At 39.1% G+C, this 21429-nt stretch overlaps 1 pseudogene; it reads right to left on the reverse strand.

Moving 5' to 3' along the window:
* The window catches only part of LOC104512643, a 49516-nt pseudogene that overhangs the window by 14122 nt on the left and 13965 nt on the right, over positions 1-21429 (reverse strand).

Genomic DNA, 21429 nt, shown 5'->3' on the forward strand with positions numbered 1-21429 from the left:
TTTGATCTGGTTTATTTTCATACTCAGCAGCATCATCATATAATACCAGCTACTTAAATAACAGCCTAAGAGAAGAACTGCATCCCCCTTATTCAGTATAAACAGCTGATTAAGTCAAAATGACCTTGGTGTGTGGTTTCCTTCCCACTACTTCTTACCTTCGTAAGTCTCTGAACAGCCGCAGAGGACACGGACGCAGCTGGCGAGATTTCTAGCACTGGATGGGGACCTTCCATTCCAGCCCTGGGAGACAAACTTCAGTCTCTCAGCAAGGCAAATGTGGAAATAGCACAGAGGAAAAAGGATGCTTTTAAACTCCTCTTCGCTGGTACACAGTTTAAGGGTATCCTGTCGAAGAAAAAAGGAATACATTTATCCAGTTAACAGCTGGCAGCGTTACCGACAGCTGTGCCTGCCTCAGCTGCCGAAAGGGAGCGCTCACAAGCCTGGAGTCTGAAGAAAGTGAAAAACAGGTTTCTTAGTGATGAGTGACTATTAAGCAGTATTTTTTGCAGTAATTCCCAGAAGCAAAGGTGTTGATGGTTACCTTTTTATTCCCAAATGTCCCCTAGGAAAGAGAACTGTTGTGCTACTGAAACCAATAAAAATAGAGACTTTAACTAGAACTCCATGAATATTACTCAACCAACCACTATATTTTCTCAGCATACATCATCCATAGGATTTATCCTAAGTAGAAAATTTGCCAGTTTAAAATTTATTTAAGAGCATACTACTCTTTCAAATTTTAGACTGTTTCCCAAAGACTCATATTTGAAAGTTTAATAATTTTTCTTTTGCCTCTGTTGTTCATAGTGTTAGCAAAGAATCTCAGCAAAATGAGATTCTGCACAGGGCTGCATCTGTTTTTTAAATTACTGAGACAAACTATTTGCCATTTTATTTAAAACCTGTAGAAATTCATTCTTGGTTCTGACAGCTTTCTATATTATACCTTTTAGTTTCAGAAGTAACTGACATAACAAAATTACTTTTGATACCCATAAAAACACAGATGTGTAGAAGGAACTTCACAGGGATAAACTCTTGGCTGTCAAAAGAACAGTTTTCCATTAAAATATTACTATAATGAAGTTATAAAAAAAGAAAAAAAAATGTTTATTAATAGTTGCCAGTTCAGCCACAAAACCAGGGCCAAAACCTGGGCCATCCTCCCTTTCTCACAAGGATCTTTCCAAATCACCTCATACTATCAAAATTGATGCAGCTGTAGCCAAGGTAGCTTTGACACAGCTCTTTTCCTGGGCACTGGTTAATGGAGCTCCCTTTAACAGCCACTCTTACCCTTTTCACATCCAAGCTCTGCCTTTACGCAGCCCGTGCTCAAACAAACTCATGCTAACACATTGCTGGAAGGCTAAAGTGTACAGTTACGGTTGTCTTTATCATGGTCTGCTTTGCTGACACAAAAAAGCTTGCTGCTCCAGCGCTTTCACAACTGCAGGGAAGATGACTTGCACCGAGCTTGAAGATCTGTCTACAAGTTCCTCAGGGTAACAGACCAGGATAACTAGGGATCCAGAAGGAAGGAGGCTACACACACCTAGTGACACCCCTGTCCTCCACATTTTCATGTCTTCTTTCTCCTACTTCTTCCCACCCACAAAGCAGCTCCATGGAACCTCACGCAGGGGAAGAGTGAAAGACAAAACAACAAATGACATGTAATTCTTGCTCATGAATTCCTTTCTTTATGCCTAACTACAGGAATTCATATACAGGGTACTGAGCCATTGCCTGAACATCTGCGTACATAAACCCACTCTGCAGGAGAACTGACATGGTTAAACCAAATATAGAGCTGAGCAAAATCAGTGAGTATCACTGAGTAAGAGAGGTCTGAGTGTAGAGCATGGACAGGTTTTTTTACATAAGACTGCACAGATGGGTAACGCTGCTGTGATAATTGCACTTTTCTATCTTTGTAAGCATACCTATGTATACCTATAGCTAGATACTTAATAATACAAACGTACTCATTACTATCACGTGTTTCTTCCTGGCCAACATTGATGGGAAACATGGAGGCAGCACAGGGCACAGAGGGCTGGCACCCTGCAGATGTCGGATCAGTTTGGAAGTGCGAAGATCCCAAAGTTCTGCTCTCCTACAAAGCAGTCATCAATGTTATCACTTCTCCCCATGGGGGAAGGAGTAATTAAAACAAATTAATAAGAATAAAAATTACATCTTGCTTTTACCTGGTCAAAACTGTAGAGTGCAGCATGTAAATTAGCCAGCATTCCTGTAGGAGGTAAGCTGGTAATTTCAATCAATTTTTCTAGTATTCCAACTCTTCTGGGGTTGGAGCTGGTTCAGCACTAATAAAAAAATGGAAATCAGGACGACTTTCTTCACTGTATTGCTCAAGGAATTTTTCCAATGTTCCTAGCCACTTGGCTACTAGATTAATATTTTGTTGAAAAACAACCAATATGTTTATTGTAAGAAAACAAATTTATGTTATCCTTAAGACATTGTTATTATGGCTTTATAATAAAAAATAGCTGTTACTTAATTCAAAGCATAGATTGATAATACAAAGAATAAACCTGAAGATTCTTAGCCACTGTGCTGTTTCTTGCAGTAACAGAGGTTTTACCTTTAGCCTCTGAAGTTTCAGCCTTTGATTCTGAAGCTAACAAAACCATCACAAACTCCAGGTTAAATGATCTGGGGGTATGGGTGAGGGTGTTATCCTATGTAAGGATAAGCATGACTCAGAAAAGCACTTAGTCTCTACTTAAGTTCCCTGTAGAACTGGGACCTTAGACAAACCATGTCCAATGCAGACCAGAGCAAGATGGAAGAAGTGCTAGACAAAGAAAAATGTTTACAGCTATCCTACCACTTTAACGATATGTTTCATACCACTTCAGAGTCTAATTGTCATTAAGATACTTACTATATGAAGACAGTGGAAAGTCATTGATAGATCAGGGAAGTTCATTCTAATGGAACAGTATCTGCCTCCAAAGCACCTACTGGTGAAATACGGGAATATCAAGAGAAGGGTTTACAGTGTGGCTGGGCTACAGCTCCTTTCACCCCTCCATTAGCCCACATTCCCCTTTTTTCTTACAGAATTAACATTTCAACTCAAATTGCAGCTCAGCCTTATGGCTTCTTGCTGGTTCTTTGCTGCTGTGCACTGGCTTCCACCTCCATGCCGCACAAGAGGAATTACAACTCCATACACCAGAATACAATGTCAGTCATGCGCTGGCTGCTGCATCACTTTATCATGAGATCTGATGGGGATGAAAAAAGAGGGAGACTTACATATCCGATTACATGATAGCAATCTGGTGGTGCCTGATTTTCATTTAGGCTACATCCATCCACTGCAAAGCAAAAGTGATTCAAGCCTTAATACGCTAACAGAATAACTGATGTATCAGATGTCTGAGTTTGAGAAACTAATGTAAGACTGACACAGGAGTTAAATCTGTTACCAAAAAAAATTCAAGTCAGTCTCGAAACCTCTATGCCAATTGTTTTGCCTACCATTTTTCAGACCTTGCATTGCTTACTCCACAACATACTTATCCTACCTCTTGCCTCAACATCCTATCCTACCACCTTCTGGACTTCCCTCAGCTTCACCTCCAGCAAGATTTTTGCACTAAGAGCTTGACCTATCTCTTGCTGAGGTCAGTAAAAAAATTTCCTCCCTGCTTCAAGGGCATATATCTGAAGCTAAGGCAATTTCTTAAGTATTTCCCAGGTTAGTCAGAACAGCAGGGTTTTAAAAATATGTAATTATACACCCCCTAGCCTCCAACAAAATACATAAGAAAAATACATCATCTTTTTGCTCCAGGATTTCTTTTTAAACATAAACATATAGGCCAAACCCCAGAAGACTGAAGCTTGAGAAGCACTGAGTAAATCAAAATCTACATCCAAATCCCACTAGCTCTAGCATCATTTCAGATTTGGTGCAAAATCTTTATGTAGTCTTCTTTTGGACTTTTCCCAGCCCTTCACTATCAAAAATCTTCACAGCAAAATAGTCACCTCCCTCCTCCCACAGAAGCCAGGCATAACAGGCTGGAACACCAGAAGCCTCTCAGATGTTCGTCATTTATCCCTGTGGCTTCAGACACACACATGGCTGATTCAGGGTCTCTGCCATCTCCCATTTTCTCACCCTGTCCTCAGAAAAACTCAGAAAACCATCCCCCTGAAAAACAACTCTGTTCTTTCCTTCGCAGCAGCATTTTTATATTCATTAGCAGAAAAGCAGGGTTATTTTCAGACTTGCGCAGCTAGATTCATGTGAAACCTGGTTAAAGAATTCTTCCAGTTTCAGTGCTGATGAAGGGGTCAGTTTGTGTGTGTTTGCACAGTGCCTAGCACACCAAGGACCCTCACTAATCCCATGGTGATTTTATTTCAGCTGTCAGACAACACTAAGCCCAGCCCATCTCTTTGTTGCAGGCAACCTGGTTGACAGCCAAATGCATACACTGCTGAGGTTAAAACCAGAAGAAGAAATCATCTGGTCGCCATGACCCCCTTAATATCAAGGCCTGGAACATGCCCTTCTTGTTTGCGTTCAGGGCAAAGGGGTGGTTACAAATATCCATTGGCTATTTAGTGTAAAACGGTGGGAGGCAAGCACCTTCTTTCGGTAGCATTACAGTTGTGGTGCTCCCGTCAGCTCCGACATGATGCTGGGAACCACAGCTTACCAGGGCATCACACAGATCTTTTTGTCCGCTGCAGGGTGGGTTCTTGATCCATACAATGCTGGCCAAAGCTGCAGTTACTGTCTCAGAAGAGCAGCACTCGAGAGCCAATTATACAGCTTCCCAAGGGGTAGTCAGACCCATTTCATCAAAGTCTCCATTATGGCCCAATCAGTGGAACAGGAGCTCTTAATTATGTGGGGGAAGTGTATGCCTGAGGGCAGTCCCACCTACCCACCAGAATCTTTCTGTTTTATCTCCCCTCTTCCTCCTGGGAGGGTGAGGACGGTGTTCAGAAAAACATGACACACTCTATTAATATGACATTTAACCTGGCCATATCTGGCAGCTTTCTCTAGTGCCTCCTCGGCAACCATCTCCTGCCCTTGTCCTAAAAAGGTGTTATGAAATCTTCCAGAGTCTATAGTGAACCTAATATTTTTGCCTGTAAAAGAAATAATTGGGGAAGGGTGAGTGACAGAGGGGGAGGAGATAGGAAAATCAGCAGAGCAGAAAGGAAAAAGAATGATAATGCCCCCATTAATTTCACTATCACTTGTGCAATGCATATTACTTCTTCTGAAGCACTTCACTAAACCCTTACAATTTCAACAAGCAAAATTGCGAGCTCTCAACAGTGGCCTTATTGCTGGTATTAGAAAAAGCCTGCAGAAATCTGTTCCCTTGGTTTTAAGATAATGAACCTTTTGACATTTTGATAGATGCTCGGCATTGTTACTGAGCTTTAGAAACTCTTACAGGGGGTACAGAGCAATTCCCTTATGAAAAAGGGAGCAACATGTGGTAGATATCACATCAGTGTTTTAACTGATTGGTTCAGTGGGTAAATGCACAAGCCTCTTACCTTGTGAGGCCTGAGTTTAAATTGAGCACAGTGAGGTCACAGCTGTATTAACCTGGTATTCTCACTATTGTCTGTGGGGAATAGTAAAGCATAAAGCCACAGAGCCCTATACAATTGAATATAGTTTGTATAATGACCATTATTTAGTCACAGGGGGCACAAGATTACATGAGCATGGAGAAAATTGCCCTCTGGCCCTCATCTAGTCAAAAGGTAGAAAACAGTACAAAGGAAACCTGCATTATGCCAAGCAGAGGAAAGCTCAGTGTAAAAATGTCTTCATACTGTAGTGCTTATGGCCTTATACTTTTCATCCACCCCATTACCATGAATATGATGGGGGTGGAAGAAACTTTAGAACTTGAATCTTCCACTGAAAATAAACCGTGCCCAACTTTCCTATAGTAACGTCTACTCCATCGTAGTGACAGATGATTCCAGAAGGCTTGGTTCTGTGTGGTAGAAATACACCCATACACGTACGTGTGCATGGGCACATACACACAACCGTATAATCGGATATCCATTTATCTACATTTCTTGCCCTGCGTGCTCCATTTCACTTTCAAACTCAATTTTTCTTTCTTTAATGGGAAGACAGTTGAGTGATCCTTGCACCAGAAGGAATTAAGAGGCTTACGTAGTGTCTCGGTATGTTCAAGTGGGTCTTATTCTGGAGACAGAATGAAAAACACAAGAATGTCTGCACTGTTCTCTTCATATCATTTTGCGAAGTCCACCCTTGTGCTTTCCATATATCTCGAGCCAAGGTCTTCCTTCATGAAATTCCTACACATACAGAAAACATGCACTAAACACCACAAATGTTCCCTGATACAGGCTTCGAGCCTGCAGCATTCTCAGACTTAAGGAGCTGACAGCGATGGTGTAATAGTTGTTTCATTAAAGAAAGCATCAGGGAAGTGAACTGAAGGCAAGAAGGGGAGGTGGTGAAGAAAGACAGAAGATGATCACTCCCATTACTCTGTGGGACAGGGACATGTGACAGAAAGCAGCAACTTCTGAAGGAAAAGGAGCTCTTCAGTAACTGAGTCCAAGAAGCCACTAGTTGCAGGCAATACTGCCATGTAAAGACAGGGCAACTGGACAGAATGGACACTCAGGGCAGAAAAACTGCTTTCTCAGAAGGCATGTGAATGAGTAAAAGCTGTGATGCTGGAGTGTGGAGGATCAGGTCTATGAGAATATCACTTAGGATCAAAAACTACAACAGTACAACTGGAAAACAGCTGGGAAAAGATCTGTAACTATCCACAACTAAATCTTTCATGATATCACAGAATTTAAAGAAGGGAGGCCTGAAAAATTGTCATCCCATGGGGTTAGCTACCAGTCTTAATACCATAATGAGAACATTGAGAAATACACTTTTAGCTATTAACAATATTTATTAATGATCATTCTCCCCAGGGTACCTATATGCAGTCCAAAAGATGCCACAGGCATAGCTCTTGCTGTGACTCGTGTCTCACCACACCACCTCTTCATAAACTCTTCACTGGCAGAACAGGCAGGGAAAGACCACAGTCATTGATTTCAAATTCTGGTTGATCACCCAGTATTATAAGCTATTTGCCTGCCTCTTAAGATCCGAGTTTCTCCATACTGACACACACAAGCCACCCTCACACACACTTGCCTCCAAAGACATACACTCAGATTTCATACCTAAGACTGTACGTCATTCTGTCTGGATGGAACGCCCTCAGTATGATTAGTTTCTGAAGAGAGCTTTTGTTTGTCCATTCCTGGGGGAGCTATTCTTTTTGTGGACATTCTGAGTCCACCCACTTCTTCCGCCTCTTGGTGGATCCTTCAATATCTTTATCTAACCTCCTGAATGCATCCATCACTGCCTTAGCCTGGAAACATGCCAAAGACATAAATATAGGTGATGAACCTTTTGTGTGAAGACTGAAATAGGAAGACAAATACTGATACTTTGGGGGTTTGTAAAAAACCATAGCTGAGCCTATTAGAAGAGACTCAGGACTTACCTTAAAATACAAAATTACATATATACATATACATGGATAATATTATTCACAAGAGTTTACTTTGGTCAATATTGCCATACTGTTTCCTTACTGTTAAATATCAAGATATCACAAACTGGAAACCTTGTATGGGACATTTACTGTAGTAACGAGTGGTATGGAGATCAAAATTAGATTTCTAGGGGACTGGACAAGTTATGGTAAAACAGAATTTCCTCATAAAGCACAGTACATGACGTCTAAGGAAAAATACACTCAAAAAGCAAAGATAGCTTCTCTCTGAAAGCATCACTAGTTCTAAAAATTATAGTGGAATGTATGGTTTTATCTGAAATTTTCTAGTTGTAACATGCCTCTGGAAATAACATCAGAAAAGATTTAGAACTGCAAAGCAATTTTCCCAACCTACCGTAATGGCACTCCATGATGGAGTACTTAAGAAGTCAACAGGACTCTTGAAAGTGTGTTCAACTCTGAATCGAAGAAGGAAATCCAATTGAAGGAGCTCTGTCTCTTTACATCTTAGAAGAATCTTGACAGTGTACAAAATTGAAGAAGGTCATCAGACTTGCTTCAGAGCCACTTCTGCCTTTAAGTATTCACTGCTCAAAGTATTACTGAGAGCTCAAAGCAACAAAAATTCCTATGGCTGCTTTTTCTAAAACTCTGATATAAGAATTTATATCTTGTTTTAACAATATTTGAAAACATTGATTTGAAAATTATTGCAAATGGAATGATTCTTAGCTATTAGTCACTAAAAGGTGCGACAAATTTTTTCAAAACCATTCCTACACACACAGAGCTAAACTTTACCTGTTAAAAACGAAAGCCAACATAACCTGTCAGTCAAAACTTCTTGCAGAAAATATAACTGCTGTTTATATATGCAGTGAAAGACAAACTCACTCAAATTTTAAGATGAACTAACCAACAACAGCAGCTACTTCTCTTTCCTTTCCTTTCCCCCTTCTCTTTCCTTTCTCTTCCAGACCTTTCTGTCTGCTTTTAACACTGTGTGGAGTGATTCCTTTTTTCCTATCCTCCACGAAATTGGATTTCTCAATTCATACTTTTTTTACCTTCTTCCCAAATTGTTGGTTTCTGGTTTAATTCCTACATCTGGTACTGATCAGCACTGTCATACAACCTGGAGAAAGCTTGTCAGGGCAAAACTTGCCATCCAGAACAACTGACTCCTGATTTTTTTCCAGGGCATACAGGTACCAAAGTTAAAAGGAAAAAATAAAAGCCTGAATGTGATATGGATACATATTATTTACTGAATTCTTACTTTACATACTGCATCAATTTCAACCCTAATTATCCAACCACAAGCTGCGAAGTCGTGCTATTTATCCTCAGCGTAGCTTCATGAAATCATTGCAGCATTTAAATGAAAAGAATTACATAAAAGCATCTTTGGAATTTCTGCAATTATTATGGATATTGAAACAGCAGTCACACCATGTGAGAAACTGCACAGCCACAAGGTAACAAGTTAACTTGTTTGGGAAGACACATCACCTCCTGGTGAAGAAACAGCAATCCCAGTAAATAGGTTTTACCATCAGCAATCTGAAAATTTTTCCTAACCTGAAAAGCTGTCTGGGCTAAGAAAATGAACTTACCCCTTTTGGAAAGTCCTTGGCTTGTGAATATAAAGGTTGATTATGTAACAGCTTCTGTCAGGTTAGAGATACAACACTGAATATCCTCTGATTTTTCAGCCTGCTCAACTGCTTTGTGGAAGACTTCACTGAAGGCCTTAAAATAAGTACAATTTTTTTTATTTGTTTGAATTCTGCTTTTTGCTTTTCTGCTTATAAGATAATTGCTTTCTGACTGTAGGCTTAGGGCAGAAGAGCTGTCCTAAGCAGTCTAAAATGCAAAGCAGTCCTGCCAAGAGGCTTTAAAGGAAACTTTCAGCAAACCAGGGGTGAGGGCTGCAAACTGCAATACTCTTCTGCTTTCTTACTTAACTCCGCAGGCAGAACCTCTCACTTAAGCAAGCTGGTAATTTTGCAGCAGGTGATCTCCCTTCCTCATAGCATTAAATCATTTGGTAGATTTGCCACAGTGAATTGTTTATACAGAATCCCTCAAAACTCCTCCGTCCTGACCCTGTGGGATAGCTTAACAAGATAGCTTAACTGTACAAGCACAGTCAGAAAACACCGTCAGAATGGTGATAGATGACAAAGAGACTCATGGGAAGGTACCATGCTACAGAGCAGCAGGAGATCACATCATGTTCTCCTTTCTCAGACACACAGCTCTGCAAATGTAAACATCTGGTACAAGTGATAACTAATGTATTAGGCATCACTGCTGGAGGCAGAATTCTGTTCCTTGCACTTTGAAACCGAATCAGCAAGAGAAATTTTTATCATCAGTGAAAACTGGTAGATGGGTTTGATGCTACCCAGACTGTTACTAACAAAGTAAAGAATTGCTGTTGGTCTGTAATGCTCTCTTACCACATTAATCTGAGCTTCATTTTCTTCAGCTATCTGTCAGATGACAGCTGTCTCATTAATTTTCTAATGCGCCGTGATTATCCCACACAATTGCCAAAATATTCCTACCCATGCAAAAAAAATAATATGGATATACTATAGAACTAAACTGACTTTATTTCAGACAGTAGCAAATATTTAAGGTAAGCAAGCTTCTTCTGTAAAAATTAGGGAATGACTCTTTTCTGTGGCAATATGCCTACTCACTTGTGAAAACATGGCAGTCATATAGAATATATTTGTTTAGATTTCATGTTGATACTTATTTCTTTTCAGTACTAACTCAAGCACCTAAATCAAAAGGAAAGAAGATATTACGTGACAGCTATATACCATATATATGAAACCTTGTGGATGGACAGCACTTACTGGATGGACAGGAATTTGGCTGTTCCAAGTTCACAGAAATATTTCACTAAAAATAATTAATAATTTACATTGTACAGGTGATGTTAAGCTGTTAAAAAAACAGTCCAACTATTATTACCTTGCACTGTATATCTGCTGCAGCTGATTTTGTTGATCCGAGTTTCTCTACAAGTTCACTGCCTAAAAAACTGCCCTGGGCAGCTGCCAGGCTGAGCAGCATGTCATCCTCCAGCTGCCTGAGCTCAGTCTTGAAGCGGTTCTGCTGCTTGGCCAGGGCTTACTAGCAGAGAGAACGAAAACACTGTATTCAAACAACGGCAGCAAACCACCCCCCACCACCATTTTACAGCATTTGTGAATTGCATTTTCTATTTAATTACATCAGTTGATTTAATTTAATTTCTGAAAAAGACACTTTACCTCCTGTTCCAGTACACTAGAACTAAGGTTCTGGAACACTCAAAGCAAGAAGGTTCAGGCTGCCACAGACCAGAACTTTCTCTCTCCCCTAGCCGCCTTCTCCCTCAGACTACACAAAGGGATTGGGATCTTGCCAGAGATGGCAAGTGGTAACCTACATGGCAGTTGAGAAAACTGAGCGCAGCACAAGGCTGGAGAAGCTCACTTCAGCAGCAGGCAGTGTGGGAAAGCCTGGTCGTAGCCTGCTCTGCTGGCCTGACCTTCTAGCAGTAAAGAGCTTGACCAGTCTTATGGGGAGCTCTCCATCAGAATCTGACCCTCACAACCAAACCCCCGAGGTGATACAGGTGTTGTAAGCGTACCGTCCCACCTGGAACAACGTGCAGATGCAGAGGAAAATGGCCAGCTGTTTTCAGATCATGTTCCCAAGTATATGGCTTTAATTCTTCAAGGGGTAATAAACTCGCTTTGCCCTTGCATGAAGCAGCAGCACCTCAAAGAGGTGTAGCAAATCTTGCAGATGAAGTTAGTAAATTCCATGAGATAACTGCAAAGACACATTAGAAAAATAGGAAGTATTCTTATTATTCATTTCACACCCCTAAGTATTTTTTAACTTTTTCGCTCATAGATCACAGTTTGCTCAAAGTCCTTTCTATAACCAGCTATAAAAGTGTTTCTCTTCTTAAGTTACTATACATGGGTATGACCGCAGCTGCCACAGAACTGCATCTTTGCAGGAATAAATTATGATTTATTAACCAAATGCCCCAGGTCCTAACAGTGCCATCATATCCTCTCATGGACTGGCATGAAATTTTATTCACACTTATTGGCTCAAGATCACTGAAGCAGAAAGCACTGCAGAGGGCTTTAATCCTGCACTGTAAATTAAATGCAATGCACAGAGCAAACCAAGCAATAGAGACAAGTGTGGGAATAAGGTCACAATAAATATAATTTCCAGCAGAAATTAGCCCACTGGGAGCATGAATTTGAGCAAATCAGTAGAAATACTTTCTACACTTGGCAGAATCTGAACTTTACAATGGGTTACTAACAGTTACTGTATAGCAGATTCAAACAGGTGTATTAATGCTAGCCTTAAAAACTCAGAAGGGGAGACAGACAGATCAAAAGATAGTCTTATAGTCTTAGTCCTATGTTTTTCTAAGTCTCGTCTTTCAGCACTAACAACCTCAGCCAACGGCTGATCTTCCAGCCCATCCCTGATGACAGTGAAATTAATGAGGGTGGTCTCAGCCTGCAGTTCTGGCTTGTAGTGAGGATTAGCCAGTATCTTGTGAAGGATGAGACAGAAATTCTTGTTGAATTCACATTCCTTGTCTTCAGTACTGATGTATCTGGGAAAGAATAAAATTCACAAGAATGGGGACCTCACTGAATTAAAAACCCATAAATATCTTAAGTTGCAAAAACGGGTACTGCATGATCTTGGCAGCATGGGGAATGGACACAAACCAAACTTTAGGTGCCTGCAGCTTAAGAAACAGAGTAAGGATGATTGAACACACCAAAATTACATGAAGAATACACAGAGCATTTTTTAACTGACAAAGCTGCATTTGCATATACAGCAGACACACCAGTAGATTATTCACTGCTGTACTGAAGAGTCTGTGGCTTAGGGGTAAATGTCTCTCTTCATTACTTACCACAAGCTTAGGAAAGTTTGCAAACAACCCTTAATGGGATAGCTGTCAGATCTTACAATCATTTCCGCATATATAGCTCACTCTTCTTTTTTTTGAAATAGCCTAGCAGTAAATCCTAAAAAACTATTTATAACAAACTGATAGTGTCCAGAGGACAGAGAAATAACAAAAATAATTTTTTAAGGCAAATGTTAAGTTCCAAATCAATTATTTGCTGGGTGAAAGAATGAGTTATACTTAGGTTCACCTTTTATTCACTGAATAAGATCCCTTACCGAAGAGATGCCATTTCCTGACCCTTTGTCTTCAAGGAGAGGTGTCAGCCTGTCCCATGCATCAACACTACAACTGCTGAAGTACCATTTTGGAGCCCAGCGGTGAGGCAACAAAGTTCATAGTCCTACTTCTATGGCACAGCACCAAAAAAAAAAAAAAGGAAACACTGCTCATACACTACAGTGTGTGCTGTGCATCTGGTCTGAAGTGAGCAGGTGCCACAGCTTTCTGTCATCTACTTGCACAGTGAGCAGTATGCCAATCTTCAGACATCACCTGCCACACACGAGCACAAGTACAATATTCGCTGTACAACAATGGCTCTCAATGTTCTCTGTCAAGAAAGAAGATCCAAACATGAGCAACAAAATTCTGCTTAAAAAAAAAAATCAGTGGAACATTTATACAATAGAACATATGTAGACGTAAGTGCTTTTCACAAAACTCAAATTGACGTTTTTTAAATCAATCTTCAGAAAGATCGCAATAGCATAAGCACTTAAACATTTAAAATGTAATCCATGAAAGTCGCATCAGAACATGAATAAACCAAGTCCTTTCTGTACAAATTATAACATCACTTTCTTTCTAGGATATTGTAGAGCACTGCCAGAGTCATGGACACATATTTCAACTCTTAACATCCTTGTCTGCTTCTGACGTGCCCTTAGCCAGAAAGCGTAGGCTAAATGAAATGGTGTGCTGAAAGCACTTCTGCATTTCACCCAGGATCAGGAAAAAAAGACAGTCATTTATATTATACTGCAAGTGAATTCCTAAAAATAATATGTCTAGTGCTAGGAAACCCACGACTCTACCAAACTCAACATCAGACATGTACGTTGTATGCCATGCAAACTACTGGAGATGACTTTTCCCGGTTTATACTTGTATAATAGTGAAATAATCTAGCCATACAGTCATGTCCTTCAGATAATACAACCTTTCTTATGTGGACGTGAATTCACCTTCAAGTTCTGCAATGTGGATTTCAATTCTGATACTGTGGTCCCTCCACAACCTTCAAAGCTGGCTACAGCTGGAGGGAACAAAAGAGTAGCACTTGACAGAGAGAGAGTAATTTTGCTCCACTTTCAATACACGCACACACAGAGGCAAAAGAGAGAAGCAGAAATCTGACAAAAGCCAACTTTTTTGGTTTGCTTTGTCTGTGGCAAAAACTTTGCCAAGGATCTGAAATACTATATTTCAGATCTACATGGCAACACATTAAGTTTTAAAGTTCTTGATTCAAGTACTTCGTTTATAGGTTCTCAATTCACAGGAGCAATAAATTACCAATTTCTGTGATTATCATCTATGAAAGGCAAAACTACATAATGACTCAGTGGGTTTTATTACTGCAGCTATTCTAGGTTTTGTGTTAATTACAGATCTGGGAAAAATAAATGTTTTTCTATAGCTCTCACATGGTTCAAGGAGTATAAGCAACAACGATAAACACAGAGGTGGGGAAACCCAACAGAATTATTTCATTTTTTTCAATGAAATATAGCTGTTTAGAAGTGAATTCTGGATTCTTAAGAAAAGTAGCAGATATAGGCACTATTTATGGAAGTCCATGATAAAGGCATATCAAAACAACGATTGCCAAAGAAATTACTAAAGATGAGTTCACTTTTGGCAATTTTTTCCTCATAATCTCCTGTTCCACCCAGCAAAGGTAGATAGAATGGACTGAATTAATGCACAGTTCTACACAGGAATAGACAGAACATCTTCCATATGAGCTCCAGGTCCCTGTTATTTAAGAACATACAAAAGTAAATTAAAAAGGAGATTGTTCTCCATTAGTTCTTTCATGTTGAAATTCTCATAGATCTTGAAATAAATTTGATTATGGGATTCAAAAGAGGTTCACAAAGCACTTTTAAAATCCTGTACAAACTTCGAGGTATAACTTGAGTTTTAGCAAAAGAGAATATAAAATAAACACATCCCAGAAATTAACGAGTGCTAAACTCTCAGCTATTAAAAGTCTAGGAATAGTGCAACATCTGGTCTGATCTGCCAAAATCTGCGTTATTAGCACAAAGAACTGCTTTCCCCTTGTCTATCTGCTGCCCAAGGAAAAAACACCTAAGACTTTCAAAGACAGGATCTAAAAGACAAAGTCATTTTGAGTATGGGAACATGACTTCATATCATGAAATGGTTCAAGAGTTTATGCAAAAATTTTTATTGGCAGACACTTTCATGCAACTGAAAATTAAAAAGAGTACCTTTCAGAGCAGATGTTCTCCAAAACATGCCATGACTCTAAATGTCAGAAAGTAGGGGAGTTTCCTGTAGCTAAATGTTTTGGATCAGCTCAGCAAGAATGAATACAAGTGATAAATTCTTGGACGGGAAAGGAAAAGGAAACAATATTTTTCAGTGTGAAGAAAGGGAGATAAACATATTTTCCGAAGGAGCCTTCTTTCAGTTCCTGCTGCTTAAAATTAAAAGCTGCTGGAATCAACTTCCAAACTCCATCAAGTAATGCAGAGAATGAAGTTGAACAAATCAGGTGAAAAAAAGTGCAGAATGGAGCTGTTACTAGGCAATCTCAGTAGGCAGACTGTGCACGTTGGTCAAACTAGTTCAGTGGGAAAAGCACTGCCTTAAAGTTGCACAGCTGGTGAGACGCTGAAAGCAAGGAAAGCTTCTCCCCGTGGAGAAACCGAGTGAATTGTCTTGCTGTTTCATGAATAATAGTCATGCCACATAAGAATGAAAATTTGTTCATACAAGCTACATTTGCACATAAATCAAATTTCAAGCCGTCTTAAAGAATCTTGTAATAACCTAATCTCGCAACTGAAGAGACATGACTGCCACTTTGTGAACGTGCAAAGGATTTGAGCAGGTGTAACAAGTCATGTCAATGCAAATAGGGACGTTGTGAACAATGAGTTGATTCCTCTATCTTCTCTCCTATGAGTCAAAATGGCATTGATCTATTATAGTTAATGCTCACATCCAGTGATCTCCAAAACGGTGGTTCTGGCGAGACAGGATAGAAAACACACAGATAAAACTCAAATATTAAAGCCTGTACATACCAAGCTTATTCAATGGCATCACACCTCTTGTGGCAGGTGAGGGCCAAAACCCAACACCATGTAGAATTGGCACCTGTTTACTTTTATGCCTTAATTTATCTGCTCCAGAAAAGCTAAGTACCTGCATTTTGAATTGTTTTTGCTAGTAAGTTGGACACGAATTTTACTTACCTTTTCTCTCATGCCTCTCATGCTTACATAACACTATGAAAAACATTTGATTTTTTAAAAATTATTTTATTATGTCTTTTCTCCCTCTTCTTAAAGCAAATATCCTAAATATTTCAATAAAAATCTTAGCATTTTAAAGTTTTTCTGAACATCAAGTCACAGTCTCAAGTGTATGAAGATCCACTGAGGAGATTTGTAGCTCCAAAAATAAAATTATAAAATTATCCAAACTTGAACACCTAAAACGTGTTAGGCTTCTAGATATAAACTGAGGCACTTAAGCAAGTCTGATTTTCAGAGATAACAAGTACCTATAGTTCACACTACAATAACCCACATTTTGAGGAAAATACAATTTTATGCAAATACTTGAAGTTCTCAGAAGCTGAGAATTTATTTTGCAGGCTTCATTCAGAAACAATACCAGAAACCGGTGTTACAGAATATCCAAGATTACGACACAAGAACAATCTTGGTAAAGAGGGAAGGGAAGATATACTTTTATGAAGCTGCTTCACAGATCAGCAAGTTTTCTAATATGCAGGCTAGTAAATTTGCTTTGGAAGTAATACAAGTTGATAAATCTCTGTTGCTATGCTTTCTGTCGATTCATATGATAAGATATATTTTACTTAAAATTAGGATTGTCTGAAGCCCTGTGAATTTAATTATTTGTAATTATCCAGTTGTTGTCAGTATGTGGCCATTTTATGACAGTGGTATCTACTGTGTGGGTCAGGTTCAACTGTATATCTTTTCAAACACAGAATTAATGTACTATTGATGAAACCATTACTAGAACCAAATTAAAGTCTGGGCTGATGTATTGGTCCTCAGGGTGCCGTCAGACATGAAAGGAGTAATTAGTATTCATTACTTCATACTCTACAACATTCCAATTATTAATGAACTTCAACTGCTGGACTATACCATATCTATCACAAATACCTTTCTAGTCTTTCTTTATTAGGAGGGGAGGGAGGAGGGGGAGAAATGAAAGTACCTAACACATCCACTAAAATAAACAAATAACAGAAATGAATCCAGAATGAGGAAAAATCTGCTTATTTGGTAATAAAGGGGTATATATATTACCAGTGCTCCACAAAGGAGACCTGCCTCATCTTCAATGAGCCACAGAATTCTAGGTCATGTAATGCTGCTAAAACATTAACCAGAAGAACCTATATTTGAATAGTTTCATATAGTTGTGTTTGTGTCAGCGTGCATGTGTACAGCTCTGTTGTGCTGCATGGAAGCCTTTGCTAAGTAAATGCAAAACTGTATTGCTGTGACCCTTGTCCTTTTCAATCCAATTTCTTTCTATTGTTTTACATTCCTCTCTCTCATGCCTTAAGATTTGCTAAACTGTGCAATTTCTGATCTCTCTTTCAGACCAGTATAATGCTAATTTTCAGTAGAGACTCTTCACTATAGATTCTAAAAAGCAAGCTACATGATCTTACTCTGAAGTACTTCAAATACCATTACAGAAAATAGCAACAAAAAGGAATAATCTCAAGATCTCACAGTGCAGGGCAAGAGTGCATCTTCCAGGAGCTTCACATATGCAGGAGATGTGAGCTGCTGTGTATTGCTTAGATTTACTGTGCAGGCACCAATGCCTGAAATATGAGTGAAGGAGGGAGAGAAAGCTTGGGTTATCTTTCCAAAACTAGATAGCTTTTTTATTTAACCTATCTTGCCTATTTTTATCTTTTAACAATCTGAAACCCCAAGTACTCTTTTTAGTAACATTTGAGACACATCCAGAAATGCCTCAGGGTTTTCCCCGTATTTTTATCAGAATAAACATGATATTCTTCAACATGAAGAGTCTAGCTTGTTGATCTGTTGTTTGAAAACAAGCAGAGGAATGCTTTCAGGCTTAAAAACAAGTTCACATTTGAGTAGAGACAATAACATGGCATTTCAGTTCATTAGATGAAACATTTAATGAAGTGTAGACTTATGCAACCACAAAGGAACATTATTCTTTAGGTACAGCTGCCTTGAGGACTCAATAGTCATGTTGGAAGTTTTCATGGAAAGTGATGGAAGACATAACAGACTGAAATTCTCTTGCACCAAGGACTTGAGTACAAGCTCCTTTACTTTTCCTATTATCATCCTGAAAATGTGTATTGAAAGGTATCTCAAAATTTAGGAAATATTTTCCAGGATATTTTCTAAATTTGTCAATATTTTTTCTAAATCTTGGGAAAAAGATGGCATGGTGATGAAAGATGAGATTCACAGATATCCCCTAGAAAAGGTCAGAACATGAGACTTCCCCCGCACCCTCCCCTGCCTTGTATGATCTACCTCTCCTGCCTCCGCAGTGTCAGAACAGAGGAGACATTAACTCTGCCTTGCATTACCTTTTCTGAATTTGAATCTCGCACTGAATGCCCAGCTACTGTCCTCTGGGTGGAGATCACATGGCTGTCAGAGCTGTAAGTCGTTCAGTTGGGAGGGAGAGGTCAGAACAGTCCCTGTACTCAGACATTTGGAACACGCACATGAGAAATGGGGCATGAGAGTTTTGGTGCTAGCAGACTAGGCTTCTGGGTAAAACTTAAAAGAAAGCAACAGCGCCACTATGTCTGCCTCAAAATGGATCTGTGAACACTATTGACGGGTCTGGTTAGATGCATGGGACATTAGCAATAATACCGATGTAAAGCATCCCCATCTCTGGTTTGCTCATCTCTGTCCTGTTTCGTAACACACCAGTTTTTCTTTATTAGACTTACTTTCTCCCCACTCCACCCCCCTCCTCCTCCTTTTTAAGCAAGTTCATTGATTTGTTTCATGGGGTGGCCCAACAAACAGTTATGGCAACACACTGCAAAGTGGAGGCATAGTTTTCTTACACATTGCAGCTGGAAATCCCTACATTGCTAAATTCAAATTTAGCCTATAATTTCCAAATCTTTCCCTTTTGCTATAGATGCCTAACATGGAAATGAAATATTTTATTTTCTTTTCAGCTAAATGCTAAAACACACTCCTACTTGTTCCATTTTTAAGATTAAAAAATTAAAGGTTTTCACTTTGCATTGAGAAACTCAAACATATCTATATTGTATTTTGAGTCTAATTTGCAAATTGAGAAAAGAATTTAGTTATCTAATAAAATGCAGATACTAACATTCAAATATCCACTCATCACTGGGTTTTAGCCATTGAATTTTAAAAAGAAAAAATGATTTTCCCCTCATAATAAGCGCACCTCAACTTTCACTTCATTTCCTCCTCAACACTTGAAAACAGCATTTAAAAAGGTCCTCTTTCAAGTATCATTTTAAATGGAAAATGATGCTATGGATAAATAAGCAGCAGTGATGTAATATTTCAAATCTTCAAGTAAGTGCATTCCAACAAACACCAATACCTTAAAAAAATTAGGGGAACTTCAGGGCAGTAAACATAAAAGCCAATCCTTCAGCATGCATGTACCCTTTCTGTCCTAGATGTATGACTTTAAGGTCAGCTCCGTATTTATTTGCCCATTTAATTCCCTGTTGCTGGGTATCTATCATCAGAGGCCAGTGCTCACAGTCTGTTAGAATAGTGGCATTTTTTGTTGACATCCTATCACCGGGCAGCCCCTCGCTACTCCATGCTGCAATTGTAGCATCATCTGTCAATGTGGCAATCGGGTCCGGGCACTCCGTCCCAGGAACCTTTGAGTCAGAGAGGAATATAATCATCCAGCAAGGTTACCAAGCAGCAAGACATGACTCAGTGCAATGCACAAGATAACTGGGCTGATATAAAGTAAGGATTCACAGGCAGAAAAGTAAGGAGTATCCCTGTGGTGTTTCAGATGCAAAAGAATATACTAGGAAATATGACGAGAAGCAGTTTATCATATTTATGACAGATTTTTAAAAAAATGTTTTCATTATAGATATTTACTTCATTAAAAATATTATAGTTTGATAAAGTTTGATAAACCCACCATATATTATAAATTTCTGTGTATGTGGATAATGACATTGCAATTTCAATGCTCATGTATGCTCTTGAGCAGGTATCTCTGGAACATAAATATTTATCTATACAGAAGTTATAAGACCAATAGTCCTATAGTATCTCATTAGTACAGTTCATCTACAAGTTAACAGGTCAAAAGTCAGAGAATGGGACCACCTCCGGGGCAGAGACAGCCTTGGAGCTCCTTGCATGGCACCAGCCCAGGCAACACTCTCGTGTGAGTGCCTATTTGCCAAGAAGAAAGCTGCCATGTCCCCATAAACTAGAGCAGCCACCAGCCAGACACGCTTGCTGGACACAAACATGTCACAGGCATTCACAAGGAGATGAAAACAAAAAGAAATGGAACATCTGACATCAGTGCTTACTGAATGGGTATGGGTGGAAAGGGAAATGCCAACACAACAGAGTGAGTGAATAACTAACTTACCTGGAAAAAAACAGGTGGCTAGTGGAAGCATAAAAGAAGATCTACACTGGATGCCTGGAATTAAATTTTCCCTTGCTGAAGAAAAGGGCAATTCCTTCACGATGTTATCCCAGGCTTCCTTATTTGTTATTTCTGGATTGAATTCTAAACCTGTAAATTAAAAGAAAGCACAGCATCAACAGTGTTTAGCCTGTACTATCTTCCACCTCCCTCAGAAGTGTTTTAAAAACCCTTCCACCAAAATCCCTCCTCCCTAGACATGTATAAGCCTTAGCACTGGCTTGTAGACTGTAGATTCTTTTAAAAGTGCACACTGGAATAAAAAAGCACATAAATCTGTTGGTTATTTATGAAGAAAATAATTACCTGTATTTATGTTGAGCCAAATTTACAGTATTATTAGTATTAATAAGAATGGCACTAAACCTCTAGTGCAGTTTCCTTGGCCCAATGTCATAATTACCATATTATTACAAAATACATACCACCTTAAAATTTTCTAACCCCTGATTCTAACCACAGGGGCCAAAATAAACCTAGCTTTTGATGAACTTGCCAAAAATACAATCACAAAAGGACCAACAGGTATACAGACCCCTCTGCAAGCATGCAACGTATATATCTCCTGTAACACATTTATCTGCATATACTAGAAGACCGAAAACATGATTTGTTTTGTCTCTGGGCTGTAAGGCAAGCAATACAACAATTTCCATGAGCTGAAATACTTCCTTGTGGAAAACACTAGCATTGGGATATTATCAGGGTTTCTAATACAAGTTTTCACATAATGCAAAAAAAATATATAGCTACTTTAATAGCTACTTTAATATATAGCTACATCTATTGCTCCTGTATATGCAAAAACCTGATACTTCATGGTACAGAACTACTTGTTCCTGC

This window comes from Eurypyga helias, unplaced genomic scaffold, assembly GCF_000690775.1.
Source record: "Eurypyga helias isolate BGI_N326 unplaced genomic scaffold, ASM69077v1 scaffold12457, whole genome shotgun sequence".
Taxonomy (NCBI): Eukaryota; Metazoa; Chordata; class Aves; order Eurypygiformes; family Eurypygidae; genus Eurypyga; species Eurypyga helias.